Source organism: Podarcis gaigeae (genome assembly GCF_964106915.1).
Source record: "Podarcis gaigeae genome assembly, chromosome: 2".
Taxonomy (NCBI): Eukaryota; Metazoa; Chordata; class Lepidosauria; order Squamata; family Lacertidae; genus Podarcis; species Podarcis gaigeae.
In genome coordinates, this window is record NC_139679.1 from 103,298,926 (window position 1) to 103,317,613 (window position 18,688).

The following is an 18,688-nucleotide window of genomic DNA, read 5'->3' on the forward strand; positions in this document are numbered from 1 at the left end:
AGTCAGATGGACGGGGTATTATTATTATTATTATTGACATCCCTATTTTCATTGGAGAAATGTTGGAGGGTTTATGATCATCATTGGCTGCAGAAGGCCAGAGAGTGTTACCATGGCTACCATCTCTGCAGAGGAGTCAATAAGCTAATAGGGTTCCACTTGGTCCTCCTATGAAGCTTCAGAGCCTGATTCCTGTGGCCTGATTCCTTAGGCCAAGCTGTGCTCAAAACTGCCCAACCCGTTTGTTCACTTGCTAAATGGCTTGGTGACCTGCCTGCTTCATATTTCTACTTTCTGGGTGGGCCCTTGTTCCCACCAGATATGCAGCTGACTATTCACACGATTACATAAATGCAAACATTTCTCCTGCTTCTTTACAAGCATCCTAGATAAAGGTAAGGGGAACCCTGACCATTAGGTCCAGTCGTGGCCGACTCTGGGGTTGCGGCGCTCATCTCGCTTTATTGGCCGAGGGAGCCGGCGTACAGCTTCCGGGTCATGTGGTCAGCATGACAAAGCCGCTTCTGGCGAACCAGAGCAGCACACGGAAACGCCGTTTACCTTCCCGCCGGAGCGGTACCTATTTATCTACTTGCACTTTGACGTGCTTTCGAACTGCTAGGTTGGCAGGAGCAGGGACCGAGCAATGGGAGCTCACCCTGTTGTAGGGATTCGAACCGCCGACCTTCTGATCGGCAAGTCCTAGGTTCTGTGGTTTAACCCACTGCGCCACCCGTGTCCCTACAAGCATCCTAAGAATACACAAAAGAAGCAAGCCAGCTGTGAGAAGCAGCCCACCATCACTGGAAGAAGTGCTGTAAATCATTTTGTTGCCCAAGGCAGAGCAGCAAACTGGATTCCCCACCCCACCTCCAAGTCAATGTACATAGTACCCAAGGCCCTTTGGCACTGGAGACAGAAAATCTCACAAGCATCTTCCCCCATTGGTCAAAATACCACCACAATAAATTAAACAGTGAACCATTTGCTTCCCTTTCATGTCACTGAAAATTAACTACTTGAGGGCCCTCTGGCCAATGGAAAGGCAGACCTCAGTCACTGTCATTTATGGAAAATAATTACAAGCTGTAACATATGACGTCGTTGGGCAGCAAAGCTGTGTGCCCCATGTTCAACCACCTTTGTTAAGGTGGCATCACTTTTATATGATGGAAAAGTGAGGCATGCTTTTCTTGTGAAAACAGACCTGCAGTTAACATTAAGCTAATAAATGAAAGTTGAGATTTCTATTGCAGAAAATGTGTGAGCCAACATTCAGTCCAGAAGCTACTAATGCTTCTATTATAAAATGATAAATGTCACAGTCATAATCGGAATTTTTCAAGGGTTTCGGTGCGTTTGTTTTTACACTGAAAGCCAATGCATTAATAAAGCAATTGAAGGAGTAGGCATTTAAGTCTATGAATGTCAGTTGCAAGGTTTCACATATGTCATTCTGCAGTAATAAAAGACTTCATATATAGTGGTGGGGCCAAACATCGCTATTTTTATTTTTTATTAGGAAGCCGTCAGGACAAGAATGCAAGCAAATGGAAGAGAAAAATGAAGGCAACACCAATTAATCAGTCCCCCTGGTGACATTTTAATGCATTATTGGTACAATTATTCCAAAATGTCCTCAAAGGATCACCACACCTGCCTTTTTCAGAGTTCATTTTTCACCGAGTTTAACAAGCGGCCTTTCTGATTGGCTTTCATCTCCCAAGGTACTGTACCCTTTTATCCCTCTCCTTCTAAGGTAGAGCAGAAGAAGTTACTGTAAATATCAGGTATACTGAAAAGCAGTATCTTTATACTGTGCTTCCCTCCATGGCCACTTATGCTTTATCCTTTCATTGAGTGCTTCACTTCCATATACCATATTTCTCCGTGTACAGTGGTACCTCGGGTTACATACGCTTCAGGTTACATACGCTTCAGGTTACATACGCTTCAGGTTACAGACTCCGCTAACCCAGAAATAGTGCTTCAGGTTAAGAACTTTGCTTCAGGATAAGTACAGAAATCATGCTCTGGCAGCGCGGCTGCAGCAGGAGGGCCCATTAGCTAAAGTGGTGCTTCAGGTTAAGAACAGTTTCAGGTTAAGTACAGGCCTCCGGAACGAATTAACTACTTAACCTGAGGTACCACTGTATAAGACGATGGTTTTTTTATTTTAATAAAATGTTCAAAATTGGTAGTCGTCTTATACATGGATAGTGCAGAGAGGGGACAGGAGATTGTTGGCAGCCGGTCAGATGATTGGTGGCTTTGTTGAGGCATGTGGTCAGGCAGCTGAGTGATTGTCGACAATCCCCTGTCCCAAAAAAGGCTCAGCAACTCTGAGCAACCCCCCCCCCCCATTTCCTTAAAAGTGGGGGTGTGTTATGCTCTGAAAAATATGGTATTTTGGTATGTTCACCTCACCAAAGACTTTTCATGTGGGGACATTGTCCATGAAAGGGCAGGGATGGAAGGCTAAGGAAGGAAGGGAATGGCATGGGAAACAGGAACTCCAGCTAGCAGTTCGCTGCCCTAGGTGTCTGGTTCCCTTGAGGGAGGCCTCCTCAGCTGGAACAGTTTACTTGGGAATGAGGGCCTGGTCAGGAGTGGAGGAAAGGCGACAGACAGAATGCATGGCTGGAGCTAAGAAGCAGGGTGCAAGTCACTCTTTTACGCTGCCTTATTTTACTTTTGTGTGTTTATTTAACGACTAAAGCGAAAGGCCTCTAAGCAGTTCGCGAAAGACAAAACTAAAATATTCATTTAAAACAAACTGCCTAGGGTTGTAGCCAACTAACCGTTGCTCAGTCGAGGGACCTAAGTGAGTCAGGTCTATTCATTTCAATGGGTCTGCTGTGAAAAAATGACTAAGGCTAGATACAACCCATAACAATTTTAAAGTATAAAACAAAGCCTGTGTCCTGTGGTTGGGAAGACAGAAAGAGGGTATGTGGTGGGGATTTTGTTTGTGTGTGTGTAGGGGAGGGTTAGGGATTTGTCTGTAAGAGAAAAAAGTGAGTGAGTGCATGAGTTTGTGTCACTTCTCTGGACCCACCAACTGCAGTCATGAGACCATCTTCAAATATCTTAAGGGCTGTCACATGGAGGAGGGAGCATGCTTGCTTTCTTCTGCTATGGAGGGTAGGACTCGAACCAATGGCTTCAAGTTACAGGAAAGGCAATTCCGACTAAATATCAGGAAAATCATTCTGATGGTAAGAGCTGTTTGGCAGTGGAACAGACTCCCACGAGAGGTGGTAGACTCTTCTTCCTCGGAGGTGTTTAAGCAGAGGGTGGATGGCCATCTGTCATGGATGCTTTAGCTGGGATTCCTGCATTGCAGGGGGTTGGACTAGATGACCCATGGGTCCCTTCCAACTCTAAGATGAACGAACACACACATAATACTGGTGAAACGTTGCTATTGGCACTGTACTGGCAGTGCAGTATTATTGCTGCAATCGTTCAGCATGCTGCTTGCACTGCCTTGCCTGCCCTTCCATTTCTATCTGAAACATCCATTAAGTTTCTTATTAACAATGGGGGCTTAATGAAAACCATACATTTCGCAATGAGTGCCTGGCCATGCATGGCATTTGTTTGGAAAGGGGATTACTCCTCTCTAGGAAAATGATGGGAGATTAAAGCATTAAAAATGTATGGCGTGTAATTAGTTTATCACTGACAGAATTTGGGGAGCGGGGAGGGAGCACTCCTAACAAAACACACGAGACACTAGCAAGGGATCGCTTGGAAAGATCAACGCTGGTTCTAACAACTAGGAGAGAGCCTTCAATGCAATGGTTCGGCTTTGATATGAAACTTCTCAGCACCAGGGATTCCTCTCCGATGGGCTATTTCTGTGCAGGACACTCATGTATCTGTCAAACCCCCTTTCACTTTCATCAAAAATGGGAGCTAGGTGCCCCCCCGAGTAGGCTACATTAATATTGCTTAAAATATGCAAGAATATCAAGATATTCTGCAACAGCGTCTTTGATACCCTCAGCATTTATTCCCAGTGGCTGTTTCCAGGGAAAGTTGAACCACGAGCAGAAAATTAACAGCAATTCCTCTTCCAACCACTGGAGGCATTTCCGTAACAGGTAGGCCACATTCACACATAATACTAAGCCAAACTATCGCTTGAAGCAAATGTGCTAGCACCCAGGGAGGAAATATCACCTGCATTGTGCCATCCAGTACTTTAGCTCCATACAGCACTGCAGCTAAGCCAAGGTTTGACTTAGCATGTCATTTGAACCCAAGATAGTGATTAAGTGGTCCTTAACCACGACCTGTGGGACGCGGGTGGCGCTGTGGGTAAAAGCCTCGCCGCCTAGGGCTTGCCGATCGAAAGGTCGGCGGTTCGAATCCCTGCGGCGGGGTGCGCTCCCGTTGCTCGGTCCCAGCGCCTGCCAACCTAGCAGTTCGAAAGCAGCTCCGGGTGCAAGTAGATAAATAGGGACCGCTTACCAGCGGGAAGGTAAACGGCGTTTCCGTGTGCAGCTCTGGCTCGCCAGAGCAGCGATGTCACGCTGGCCACGTGACCCGGAAGTGTCTCCGGACAGCGCTGGCCCCTGGCCTCTTGAGTGAGATGGGCGCACAACCCCAGAGTCTGTCAAGACTGGCCCGTACGGGCAGGGGTACCTTTACCTTTACCTTTAACCACGACCTCTGGCCAAGGCTTCTTTCATATTCTACCTTCCCATGATGTGCAAATCAGGCCACAGTGAAATACTATTTCTCTTACAATCATTAAAGCAGGTCTAGGTAAGGCATTATATATAGTCTTTATTCCAGAAATGTATTCCACATACATTACCATGAAAACAGTCACAGTAGAATGTCATTCTAGAAAAAAGATTCAAATCAATTTTAAAAACGTTGTTGCTATTGTTGTTTATATTTATCAGTTGCTTTATGTGCTATAAAGTTCTAGGTGATGTGCAATGAGGTACCAAGCAAATTATTACAGCACATCAAAATACAAATAATAAGCAACAGACTGGTGGTTTCATATGATTTTCAATCATATAATTAAAGAAAACAAGCTTTACCTTCAGCCTCTGAAAAGGCAGCTGCAATATTTTCTCAAGAAATCAAAGACAGATAGAAAATGAAAAAAGAGAGGCGGATTGAATCTTTTAGTATGTGCTGTGGAAACTCAGCAGTTAAGCTCACCAGAGAAAACAGCTGTTTAGCAGAGCTGTCTTTACTAGGACAACACCAACATACACACGTACATATACACACACTTTACATATATTAAAAGTGGTCTTCTCTCTCTGAACCCAGAGAGGATTATTTGCTTCAAAGTCATTGCTGTGTTTAAAGTCCACAGCCAAGTCCTTAATACAATTGCTTGCAGAGTCCTACCAGCGATATAGAGTTCTCAGAGTTCTTAAATCTGGCAATTTTCCAACTTCTTCATCAGATGACCTCTTCAAAAAGCCTTCACTTGAATTCACAATTCCAACACATAGCCTTCAACAAGTCCTGCAATCTCCTATCATGATCCACATAGTATATTGTAACTTGAGCCCTTTTATGCCAAATCTGCCCACAGCCACTTCTGATACCTTGAAAATAACAAGTTTATCTAGGAAGCACTAAAGTTTATCCTAGTTGACCAATCAAATATTTATTCAACTCCTTTTTAGAACAGTTCCCTCTTCTACCTTAACAAAGACTGTTCCAGAATTCTTCTCATCAGAACACAAGCTAATATCAACATTATACTGCCAAATTCAGGGCTGCTGTGTGAACACTCTGATATCACAGAAACCTGGGTGGCAGAACTGTTGGAAATTAGTTTTTTGATCTCTGATAGTCTGGAACAGCATTACTGATCTGCTTCAATGACATTTTTAGGCAGTTGGTTAATTTTTTTGGTCCTCAATCCTCCAGGTTTTGAGAGAGTACTTGAGATATGGATTTTATTTCTAATTAAGCAACTATTTTAGTCTTTGAAATAATAATAATAATAATAATAATAATAATAATAATAATAATAATGGTAACTTCCTCGTTAGATGGTCTGCTTGTCATGTTGTGAATGTTCATAAATATTCTAACTGCTCAGTAGCAAATTGTCAGCACAAAAATGGACTGTGATGCTGGCAGTGAAACAAGAAAACTGAGTATCCAGAGTGCAACTTTATTTGTTTAGAACAGCATGTTGATGTATATGTTTGTTTGTGGTGGTAACAGTACCACCACAAACAAAACAACCACCTAATGCAAATAAACCACCACCTCCAGGGGCAATGCATATTGTGGAATCGGTTTTCACTGATAGAGTTCAAACCTGGAAAAGATGAACTAATAAAGAAAACGTGCTTCAAAATTTATGGGATTTGGGGTAAGTTAACCCAAAATGAATGAGAACACACCTGCCTGTATCAGAAGGAGCTCATTAATAATGTTTGTGACATACACACTGTGGCCTTCAGATCTTTCCTAGCAATGCAAAATATTCTATTACAATTAAGCAGAGCTGCTATTATACAGCACCTTTTGTATGGTGTCAGGCAGTAATTAACTTGCTCGAGATAAAACAGTAGGCAACTGTGAAAATATTTAAGCACCATTTTTCCCCCTGACCTAAGTGCCACATGCACAAAAGAATGTGAATCCCACCTGGCACGCAGGTAATTGAGATCAGCTGAATAATACTTGGGACTCACACTTTTCCTTTACTTAAATACCAATGTTTCCATTGCTAGGTTCTCTATCTCACATGCTCTGTGTCTGTATGAGTCTTATGCACTAGCAAATATTCCCCACAAGAGACATGAACTCAAAGCCTAGAGAGCTAGAATGGAGTTCTGGTTAAAAGATTAAGCTGTGAATGAAAATGTCCCAGCTCAGATTTGAACTCGCTCTACTGCCCTAGGCAAGCTGCTCTCTCCAGGCACCGCCTGTTCCTGGCACTTGTACATTCCAGGGGGCTGAGACTGAGAGCTGGCATGAGGAATAGCCAGTAGTGGACAGTGTGGCTGGGCAACGCTCATCAGACATCCCAAACAGTTGAGCTGTTGCTGCTTACTAGGAAGGAGCGGGGAGGTGGTAAGGAGTTTGGTGCGCTGCAAACACACTGGCAGAGCCAATCTGGCACTCTTGCTGATGCGTCTACACTGTGCTGACCTCCTTGTTGCCTCCCTGCTCCCCACCTAGTAAGCAGCAGTGACTCAGCTTTGTACAATATTCCAGCCACATAAAAACCAGAGCTTCCTACACACACCTCTCTCCATCCTGCATATGGGCGGGCATGCAAGAAGCATTGTCATACTTCAAGGCACTTGAAGCGGGTGGTGAAGCCTAGGGAAAGGCACTTGAGAAACAAGGAAGAGGGCAGAATGAAGGGCCTGGAGGTTCCCTTGCCCCTCTGCTTTAGAAGGACTTCTCTAACTCCTGCACAGTTAAGTTTCAGCCCACCAACCCTTTATACCTGGCATGCTCATTCAGTTTAGATCTATTTTACTAATATATGTTGAGGGACTGGGGCACATAGCTTGGATCGCTGTCCAGAAAAAATCTTTCTCCCCTTCAAAAGTAAGGCATAACACTGAAATGCAGGAATATGACACAGCAACACGTACGCAAGCAGATAAACTTCTCCCACCTGAGCTTCTATTACACTCCTGTACGCTGGCAACCCACCTGCAATATTCACAGGAGAGCCTGGGGGGCTTAAATAACTGACACTGCAGCCGAGCAAGCAAGATAATTCTTTTGATGGAAAGTTATTGCGTCTGTGCACTGTAAAAGGAGGTTTGCTGATATTGGTGCCCAACATGGCACACTTTATAGACTGGGTGGATTGCTCTCTGCAGCATAGGGGTCGTATAAATAAAAGAAGCAGTCCCCCCACCCCCACATAGATACATGCACGTGCTTGTGCTTGCATGCTCAAACACACCCATACCCACCCGCCAAGAGTTTGCACTCTGTTTTTATCCTGTTCAGGATTAAATCAAATATAATCAGATTTTCGGCTGTCTCCTGAAGCGAACACTGGGCCACAATTCAACAGTTAAACACGCTTAAGCCTACTGAAATCCACCCTTCATATTCATCTCTGACCTCTTCCCCCCAAAAAAACCTGAGTTATAAAAACCTTGCTGCATCAGAGCTGAAAAATAGTCAATACACAAGACTTTTAAATGTAAGTCTGAAAGGCAAGATCCCATACATTGTCAAGTACCATTCCTTTCCAAATATTACTTTCATCTCAAATAGCAATGCCACCATGACAATCTTTACAGAGTTACTGATTTATAATACACAAGGACATATTATTGTATTGAACAGGCATCTCTAAAACAGGTAAGAGTTTACTTAAATACATTGATTACCCCAAGTAATAGATAACTGACAGGGAACTGCCATCGGAACGAGAGGAGGAGGCGAGGCTCCACGACGATGCTGGAGAGGGGCCAAGTAGGGAGAGAGGCAGGTCTCCGGCTGGGGAAGAAAATCAGCGCAACACCAGGGATGGAGGGGGGCCAATGGGGGAAGCAGAGAGCAGGCTCAGAGACTCTTCGCTGGACACCAGCGGGGAGAGCACAGGTCCTCCGCTACCCACGCCCTCCCTGCGCAGAAGACTTCCGCGCAGGGAGAGTAGGAGGAGACTGGGCGTCAAACAACTTTTATGTTGGTAAAGGTTTAAGAAACGCCCACTGTCGGATTCTGCCAGCGACTGAACAGCCATGAAGTGAGGGGCTGTCCAGCCAGGAAAGGTTTAACCAGGCCACCTAGCCAGGAGTGGCGGCAACTTACGCACGAGCAACCCCATATAACCATTACAGTAACCTTATTGGTTAGGAAATTGTTTGAGCATCATATAACAAATGCCTTGCAACAATGGAGGAATCATATTTATTTACAACATTGGTTCCAACGTAGCACCAATATGTATAAGAGAAAAATATGGAAATGCTTACTTAGAGAAAAGTATAGTTCTTTCTCCTGCCAACCTAGCAGTTCGAAAGCACGTCAAAGTACAAGTAGATAAACAGGTACTGCTCCGGCGGGAACGTAAACGGCGTTTCCGTGTGCTGCTCTGGTTCGCCAGAAGCGGCTTAGACCCGGAAGCTGTACACCGGCTCCCTCAGCCAATAAAGTGAGATGAGCGCCGCAACCCCAGAGTCGGCCACGACTGGACCTAATGGTCAGGGGTCCCTTTACCTTTACCTTTATAGTTCTTTCAGTTATATACCATGAAAGGGGGGGGAGAACCACACTTCATGGGCATCTGGAAACAGTGGACAGAGTTTTGTACATTATTTATTTCATTTTCCAGACCAGTGGAGAAAAACTGCCATCATCATTAATCCAGAATGCGGCAGCTAGACTGGTGACTGGGAGCGGCCGCCGAGACCATATAACACCGGTCTTGAAAGACCTATATTGGCTCCCAGTATGTTTCCGAGAACAATTCAAAGTGTTGGTGCTGACCTTTAAAGCCCTAAACGGCCTCGGTCCAGTATACCTGAAGGAGCGTCTCCACCCCCATCATTCTGCCCGGACGCTGAGGTCCATCGCCGAGGGCCTCTGGCGGTTCCCTCATTGCGAGAAGCAAAGCTATAGGGAACCGGGCAGAGGGCCTTCTCGGTAGTGGCGCCCACCCTGTGGAACGCCCTTCCAGCAGATGTCAAAGCGATAAACAACTACCTGACATTCAGAAGACATCTTAAGGCAGCCCTGTTCAGGGAAGTTTTTAACGTGTGATATTTTACTGTATTTTGGTTTTTATGGAAGCCGCCCAGAGTGGCTGGGGAGGCCCAGCCAGATGGGCGGGGTATAAATAATAAATTATTATTATTATTATTATTATTATTATTATTATTATCATTATCATCATCCTGATCGTCCCAGACACCCAATTGCTTGAAGTGCACAGTCCAAACTCTGCTACATCAACTCATTTTGTGTTTGTGATGGCAAAGGAGGTCCTGCCTGTTTTGAAAACTTCAGGACTTTGTTTTGAAAACCACATTGGTGAGGAATGTATGCTACGTATGCCCAACTCCATTGGATACAGCAAAAAACAACAACCTGACAACCACTTAATTCTTCCTTCCCTCAGCCCTCAACCTGCATAGGACAGCAAAGGAAAAACCCGTATCTAAATAACAAGGCACCTAAAAATTATCCAGTTGCTTGAAGCAGAGAGAGTTTTGTCAACAATGACTGACTTTATAGCTACACCTTTCTGCTACTTTTCAGGATTCACCTACGCTAGAAACTGATGCTTTATTAGCTAAACTCATCACTCCCTTCAAAGAAACCCAGAAAAATGGAGTCTTGTTGGAATACTTGTCACTATCTTATCACTGTGGTTATATAATCTCAAGCTCAATCAGAGGTGAAGCCATGACCTAGTTTGGATTTGTACTGATCTTATGTCCTGCTTCTTGCCATAAATCACTTCCTTCCCTAGCTTCTCACGCTTATGATGGGAAACACTTGCCTGTATTCTGTTATACAAAGAGGTTAGTTTTCACATTTATTTATTTTTGAAACAAAACAACAGCTTTACTCCCAGGCTTTTGTAACAGTTTCCAGAATTCCAGGGCTTGAGGAGGGGACACCCTTTTCTTCTGATCCCCCCAAAATACATTGCAGCATCTACAACCTTCAGTTCTTAGGACTGATATAAGAAAAAAACCACAAACACCACAGAACTGGAATGAAAAGCCCGCAAGTCTCAGACTTAAGGCATTGCAAGATGCTCCGTGAATCAGAAATAGGCTGCAAACACAGTTTCCTTTATAGGTCAGTGTGCAGAAATAGGAAAGAGAAGGAGGCAGGGAAGGAAACTGTGACATTTCTGCTTCTTGTTCAGCAGAGATGTTCCTTACCACACCTGTACGATAGAAATTTGGTCAGGGGTGCCACGGGCAACACTGGCCTCTGTCCCTCTTTCCTTCCCTCCTTTCCTCTGATGTCCTCTTGCATCTCTGCCTCCCACAGGCTTGCATAGCTGTTTGTTGTAGCAGGCCTGGCTACAATCTCTCCAGGCGAATGGAGCCTCTGGGGCTGGTCCTGGGGTACCTCGGAGTAAGCTAGCAAGTGGGCATGGGGTGACATAATTGGGCTCCTGAACACCCCCCCCCCCCGGGGTGCTGCAGACTGAATGTAGTTCGTCAAGGGAGCCATGGACTCAAAAAGGTTGAAAACCTCTTACGCAAGGGCAACCGTCTGATGGATAGCTCAGTTGGTGGAGCATGAGACTCTTAATCTCAGGGTTATGGGTTCAAGTCTCATGTTGGGTGAAAGAGTCATGGACTGCAGATGGCTGGACCAGATGACCCTCATAGTCCCTTCCAACTCAATGCTTCTATGATGAGAGAACATTAGGAGAGCAAGGCAGCCAGGCAAAGACACCATCACACGTTTTGTTCCTGTGCTCTTGCTTTTAAATCAAGGCTAGGTGTACAGGCTTGAAGATCTACTTTGCTTGTTTACATAAACCTGATAACAACCAACTGGAGTCTGGTGCAGTGTGCATGGAGGAGTTGGGCGGCCCAGGCAAAAAGACTACAGGTCCTGCTAGCTAGGGATAATTGGAGTTTTAGTCCAAAAACAGCTGGAGACCCAGAGCTAGAGAAAGGGTGTGTGTGTGTGTGTGTGTGTGTGTGTGTGTGTACAAAGCTAAAATGTCCATTTGCTGCTCCTTCCATATGTGCTTCCAGCTCTGTACACCACTGGCACCTGCAAGGGTGATTTGAAGAAAATGCAGATCACCACTACAGCCCTATGTAGATGGTACAACATCTAGCATAGCTCCAACCAGCTCATTTTCCTGGCATGCCCACCCCACCCCTAGTCACATGGTGCCCAAGAACTGGATGACAGAGCCTTTTTTTTAGTGGTGAGGTTCCTGCACCAGCTGCTAGATGACCTTTTCGCTAGATTACCTTTGAAGTTCCTTCTAACTCTGTCATTTAATGTCACATTCAAATATGAATTGTATAGACGAGGGCGCTACAGAATTGTAATATCCAGTCTGAACACACTGAGTTGGAGTAGTAGCTGGAGGACCCAGAGGTCGGGGGGGGGGTCCTGTCTCTCACTGCTCATAGGCACTACATATTTATTTTTATTCATTCATAAAAATATCTGCTATATCCTACAGCTACTGTCTTGACATAACTAAAACTAAATCCTTCTGAACAGCCATGTGAAATACAAAAACGTACATGTAATTCTGGTAAAACTGATGCAATTAATACTTTGCAGGCAAATACCTGAAAAACACGTACACTTTTAATCTGCAGTTTTATTTACTCATTGTGGTCCTTGCTGGGAAAGCCCAAATTGCTTCCCGCTTCAGAGAAAAATTGGTCCTGCTTTCATCAAATATAAGACCAGTAGAAAACCAGAGCCTATAATATTTTTACCCACTTTATATCCACGTCGACCTTTTTCTTCAACGAGAATGAACAACAAGAAACTACACTGCCTTACCAGCATGTTAAACAGAAGTTGCAGCTAGGTGACTCTAATTCCAAGGAAGGTGTGCCACACCTGCTTTTAGCGAATCAATTTGCTCATTGTCCAAAATGCCTATCATTCCTAAAGGCAATCCTCCTACCTATCATCACAGACCAGGGGTCCATCTCCATTCATAAGAACATTACTCTTGTCAAAGAAATTGAAGGTCCTATTCAAATCACAGCTTCCTGCCAACTCTGATCTCTCATTCCATCTTTCACACCATAATCTGCTTAAATTGAAGAAAACCCTGCTAGGGAAGAAATGCTGAACCTTCCACCTTCCAGTAAAGCCTGCAGGAGGATCATATCTGTCAGTTTGCATGTCTCAGCAAAGTGCCCATCAATAATGGAGAGGGGAGACAGGTGGGGGATGGGCTGTCTTTCTAAGGTATTCTGAAGACAACCTGCCAGGCCAGTTTTTCATTCCTCTACCTGTGGCTGAATTCCCACCTGCCCGCCCACAACTGTAAAGCAGGCTTGTTTCTGTAATCAGATATTGAGTAAAAGCACAAGTTAAACAGGTCATATCTAGCTGGTCACAATTTCCCGAGGTCCATAGCATCTTTAATTATAAAACTGAACTGTTTGAACATTTGGATTCATTAGAAATATCCCTTTTTGGGTGGCACTTTTGGGGAAGGGGGCTGTCATGCATCATAGATGGGTATCTCTACATGAACACGTATTTCAAAGAGGCAAGCTACTTCTGTGCTGGGATTACAAAACTGTAATACAAAACAAAGGGGTAACCATCAGTGGCAGACTTTGGGCTTTAACATTTCAGCGGTAGCTGTGCAACCCCAAAATTTGGTGTCCCAACACTCCCACCTTCCATTGCTCGTCATTGTTACAGTGCCCCCTGTGAAACCCTCTCAGTTTGGTACCCAGTGTGAGCAAAATGGTTGTGCTACCCTAAATCTGCCTCTGCAACCAATGTGGTATGACCCCCTCTCGAAAAGTTCTTAGGCAGCCCAATTGTAAGGGATGTAGTCCAACAACATCTGGAGGAAACCCTAAAGACTGTCCCTGACTTAGTAGAATTAAAGAATTGCTGACAATGTTTTTGGAATCCACAACTGCTATGCAGAATTCAGCATCAGGGAGGACCTCCTTGGTGTTTAAACTTTCAATGGTGCCCTATGTGACTCCAAAATCCGGAGAGAAGCAGCTTGCCAGGTGAGATGGAGCCGCCATGCTAGCTTCCTGGCAGGTGAGTCAAGGCTGCTTCTTGAGAGAATGGAAGGTGCAAGGGAGTGGGAAAGTCAATGTGGTATAAATGCATCGGTGGAGCCAATTCCGTGCTCCTGCTGGTGTGCTTCCACTGTGCCAACCTCCTCCCCAAAGAAAGCAACGGTGACCAATCTGCTGGAAAGGTGGCACAGTAGCTCTGCCTGGCCTGGAAAGCCACTTGTGCAGCTGGAGATGCAGCAATCCTGGGCAAGTTTATGTTATGATGTGAGAAGGGCATGGCAGTGTGTGGGTGAACAGCTTCAAAAGGACAAAGGGTGTGCCACGTGTGAAAAATGATGAATGATATTCCACAAACATTGGGCAGCCAAGCCAGGAGATTGCCATAGCACTGACCAGTGTTTCAGCTAAGCAGTATTAAGTACTGTAGCCTACAAATCCTATTACATAAATAAATGTCAATACATGTAATTTTAACATGCAATTTTTATTTACTGAACTGCTGGTTTTACTTATAGACTGAATATTTTTTAGGTCAGCTTGTTTTTAACATATAATTATATTGGTATTTTTTAATGAATATTTTATAATCTCTTTGATGATTAAATAAAAAATAAGAAGCAGATAACGTAATGTACATAGCCACAGTACAAACCCAGACTGTACAACCTGCTCTAGGCCTTGCCAAGTAAACAAATTAGACATCTTATGAGGTTGGTACCTTCTCTTCATTTTAACTTCATGCCGCTGCAAGCACCACTGATTCAAGTATATTTTATATTACACCTGGTACTCATTTCAATCTTTTAATCATCATCCTTTTATAAACAGAGAACACACAGATAAATCTCACTCAGCGAAACATCAAATTGGAAGTTGGATACATTAAATAAGGAGGTGGAATACAGAAAAGGTGTTCTGCTTGCTTGGATAATGGAACAGCGAAGGCAATCTCTGGGATCTTTGACTGTTAATATCACTCCGCCGAAACACATAAAAATTAGCCAGAGAACAGAACACGATTTCAGGGATAAGGCATCAGCAAATTGATTTTTAAGCACTATTATCCGATGGCTATCTCTGATTGTCAGGTAAAGCTCTCTTTGCTGCGATAAAGATATGACAGGGCAATAAGTCCTGACAATTACCCTTACTAATTATAAGCAAATACAGTCAGTTTATCTGATTTTGAATCATAGCCACATTTGCAAATTCACTCCACCATAACTTTTCCCTACCAGCTGTCTCAATCACATGTGAAGGAACGGTTGGAGATGTTCCTCTGAGATTACAAGCAAGAGATGTGAGGTGACAGGCCATTCTGTTTTGATTTCCCATCCGAAGATCATTCTGAATGTGCATTATTATTCCAGTCTCTAAAAGGGCTAGGATAGTAAACAGAGAAAGCCTTTAATTACTAATTGCTACACGTGCATATGACTCTCTATAATGATAATCAGGGTTAGTTATTTTAAAGGTATTTTGAAGTGCCCTGTGCAGAATCATCCAAGAAACAAATATTCCTAATATGCTTAACTATATGAAATCAGTTTCAGGCAATGAGGTTAAGAGACAACTTGATTATTGTGTGTAACCACTTGCAAAAAAACCAAGGAGGAATTATAACTTTCTCTTTCCCAAACATTGGACAGGCTAAAATGTACTCATGCTCATCCTTAAACTGCAGGAAAGAAAGGTGTTTCCTAGGATAGTGGTATACAGTGAATGGATTTCTACAGCAAGGATACTAGTAGCTGTGGTGGTTTTCAAGTCCTTGTCTTGAGATATAAGGAAATATTGTAATGGCAGTGATAACTGTGGCATAGTGGTTAGAATGTTGGACTAGGACCTGGGAAGCCAAGGTCCAAGTACCAACCCAGTCCTGAAGCTCAAGGGGTGACCTTGGACCAGCCACTATCTCTCAGTGTGAGCTGCCTCACAGGGTTGATTTGAGGATAAAATGGGGAGACAGAGAACCATGAACACTACCTAGACCTCCTTGACCCTGTATACCCGAAGGAGCATCTCCATTGTCCAGCACTGATGGCCTTCTGGTGGTTCCCTCATTGCAAGAAGTAAGGTTACAGGGAACCAGACAGAGATCGTTCTCAGGAGACAACTATCTGACTTTTAGAAGAAATCTGAAGGCAGCCCTTAGGGAAGCTTTTAATGTGTGATGTTTTGCTGTGGTTTTATAATTTGCTAGAAGCCTCCCAGAGTGGCTGGGGCAACGTAGTCAGCTGGGTGGCAAATGAATGATCAATAAACTCCCTATGAATGTACCTTCTTATCTGTCACGGGAAGAAAAATCTCTCTTTTCCAAACAGTCGAGGGGCTGTGCTTGTGACTGCTCACTCAAGCCCATGGGAAGAAAAGGAAGTGGCTATGGGGACAAGGATTTGGGACTAGCTTGGAGCCAGAAAAGGCTGCAGTAATTGTGGGTGTGAATAAATCTGTATGGCATTGAGGAGCTGGTCACGCACACATGCACACACATATTTAGAATCAATGATTCAAAGGCTGCACCCCATAAAATCTTTCGAGATGAGGATGACACCTAGTTATTATCCACATAATAAAAAAAAAATCACCAACCCTGATTTCATCAGTAGATTGAATTTACGAAACTTTACTTGATTTTAATTGGTGAAGTGGAGCTGTAGGTGCAAGACACAGCTTTTGATTTTTGAGGCTCTTTGTTCCGGCGCTTTAATATACTAGCAAATGAAAAATACATATTTAAAATAGTCTTTCCAGTGACTATTTCAGGTTTGTCAGTACCCAAAGATGCGACCTTTCTGAATATATCTTGTATAGATGAGCAATCTAGACAGGAAACCAATGAAAAGGCTAGATAACAATGGAATATCAAAATAGAAATTAAATTAAGTTTAAAAGGAAGATTTATTTGGGGTAGCCTTTCCTTCTCTCCAATGAATGATAAAGTTGAAAAATCAAATCTTCATTCCCCCCCCCCCCATTAAGATTTGGTAATATCTAGGTTTATTTAAATGTGATTGATCAATCAGTTTTAAATACACCAGGTGATTAATAAACTAAAAAGTATTTAATCAGCTGACAGCTCTCCCAATTAAACAGATAATAAGCCCTGGGCTGCTGTAATCAATGAATGTCAAAGTTAGGTTACACCCATACATCTGAAGATTAGTCTAGGGTAGGTAATTCTGAAGGGTTGAGTAATTTGCAAGAGTTTGTATGCTGCAAGAAAAACCATATGGAGTTTTAGCTGTAAAACCTATAGATTTAACAGCAGTATGCAGCATATGAGTGAAGAAGTAGCGGCCAATTCATGCTACAATTTTATTTTATAAAAGTACATACAATTTCATGTGAATCTTGAAACTATCCATTTGGTATAATTTCAAAACCCAATCTAGCCTCTTATTAGCCGAGCCTAGTTACTATTTATAACCTTCGACGGTAAAAATATTTCCCTAGTGTCTCTGATATGTCTTTTTTTTTAAAAAAAAAAAAAGGGGGGGTCTTTGTCCACTTCTAGCTTTCTAGAGCTGGAGAATCTACGGTAATTTTTAAAGCATTAGCATCACTGTATCTGTTGCCTTCCATTAAATGGGTCTCATTAACTCTGTCAAATTCTCCAACCTCTTTATTGATTTTTTTCTCCAATTCAAAATAACTTCTTTCTACTAGGAACTTGCTGTCAGTCTTATCTAACATCATCACCTCCAACAAATCTCTCCTGATCTCAACAGCACACACCCACCCTGCCCCACAAGACTCTGATTAAACTTGTAGAAAATTGGAATTATGTTGAGATAAGATGCCTAACTTTTAGTCTATCATTATATCATAATTACAGTGAAGCAGCACTGACACATCCTAGAGGTGAACCTCAGGGGGAAAGAAAATGCTGCCATCAGGCTCTCATCAATGTCTAATGGTGCTGTGCCCAATGGATGGATCCTTCAAACTGAAATTCCACATGCACTCTGACATTTGAATGATTGAAAGCTAGTTGCCTCTGGCAGACAGCAAGATGACAATACCATAAAATAAGACTATGCTGTTCTACTCCACAGCTTCTTTTCTTAGACTATGCAAAACCATTCCTGCAGACCATCCATACATCTGCAGAACACATTTTAATTTCAGACCTTCCTCTCCCAATTTCCTCTTAATTATCACAGGGCATTCGCTGAAAAGATCAGCCAGATGGAGATTAAATATTTCACTACTGGAAGATGAAGCATTCTGCTGTAAAATGGAGACTTTATTGCAATAAAATCATTAATTAAAGACATATCCAATTCCCTAGTCACAAGATGGGAAACGCAAGAGACAATCACAACAGGGTAAGTGCATCAGCTCAGACAATTACATGAACACAAGCTGTAACTGACAACCGTCTTGGACAGAAGAAAAGCCCAAACAAGGCAAGCTTTCATAAGAATTATAGCCATCCTTCTTCCTTAAAATTAGACCATGCTGAATACTTCATGAAGACAATCCCAAGATGTTCTTCCAAGCAGAGGGAGAGTACAGGGGAATGAATGAGTCAGTAGAGGAACTCTAAGGAGACAAGATTATCTTCTCTTGCTTGAAGGCTTATTAGCGAATGTAGGATTTACCAGTAGGCCGAGCCACGTAATAAAACACATTGTTAGATTAACACATTATATGACATGTATAACTGGATGAATGCATAAAACTGCTAATCATCAGAAAATTAAGTCTGAAGGATCACTGAACTGTTTTCTCTCCAGTCAACAAACACTTTCTCTTTACAGGACAACGAAAGCCAAACTAGTGAGTGATACATCTAACATGGCTTGGCGTATATCACCAGTCAAGCCGTGCCTGAAATTTAAACGCCGCAAAACATGAAACCCTCCATAAAGCAGGTGGTCCTCAGATGAAGAGCAGTATTTAAGTTTAATAAATAGAAAATAAATAATAATAATAATATCCTTGAAGTCTGTCAAGCAGAAATTAGCTGATTTATTATTTAC

General features: G+C 43.1%; 1 protein-coding gene and 1 long non-coding RNA gene across 9 annotated transcripts in view; one reads left to right on the plus strand and one right to left on the minus strand.

The window, feature by feature from the left end:
* PTPRG (protein tyrosine phosphatase receptor type G) overlaps positions 1-18,688 on the minus strand; it is a 548,154-nt gene that overhangs the window by 224,915 nt on the left and 304,551 nt on the right. The gene's annotated exons all lie outside the window — the stretch shown is intronic.
* LOC310838245 lies at positions 199-18,410 on the plus strand. 2 transcript variants are annotated; one of them, XR_014560845.1, is made up of 3 exons: positions 199-395; positions 1,523-1,727; positions 17,867-18,410. It is a non-coding gene; the product is annotated as an uncharacterized lncRNA (long non-coding RNA). The 2 variants fall into 2 exon arrangements; XR_014560846.1 differs by lacking the exon at positions 17,867-18,410 and adding an exon at positions 9,311-9,336.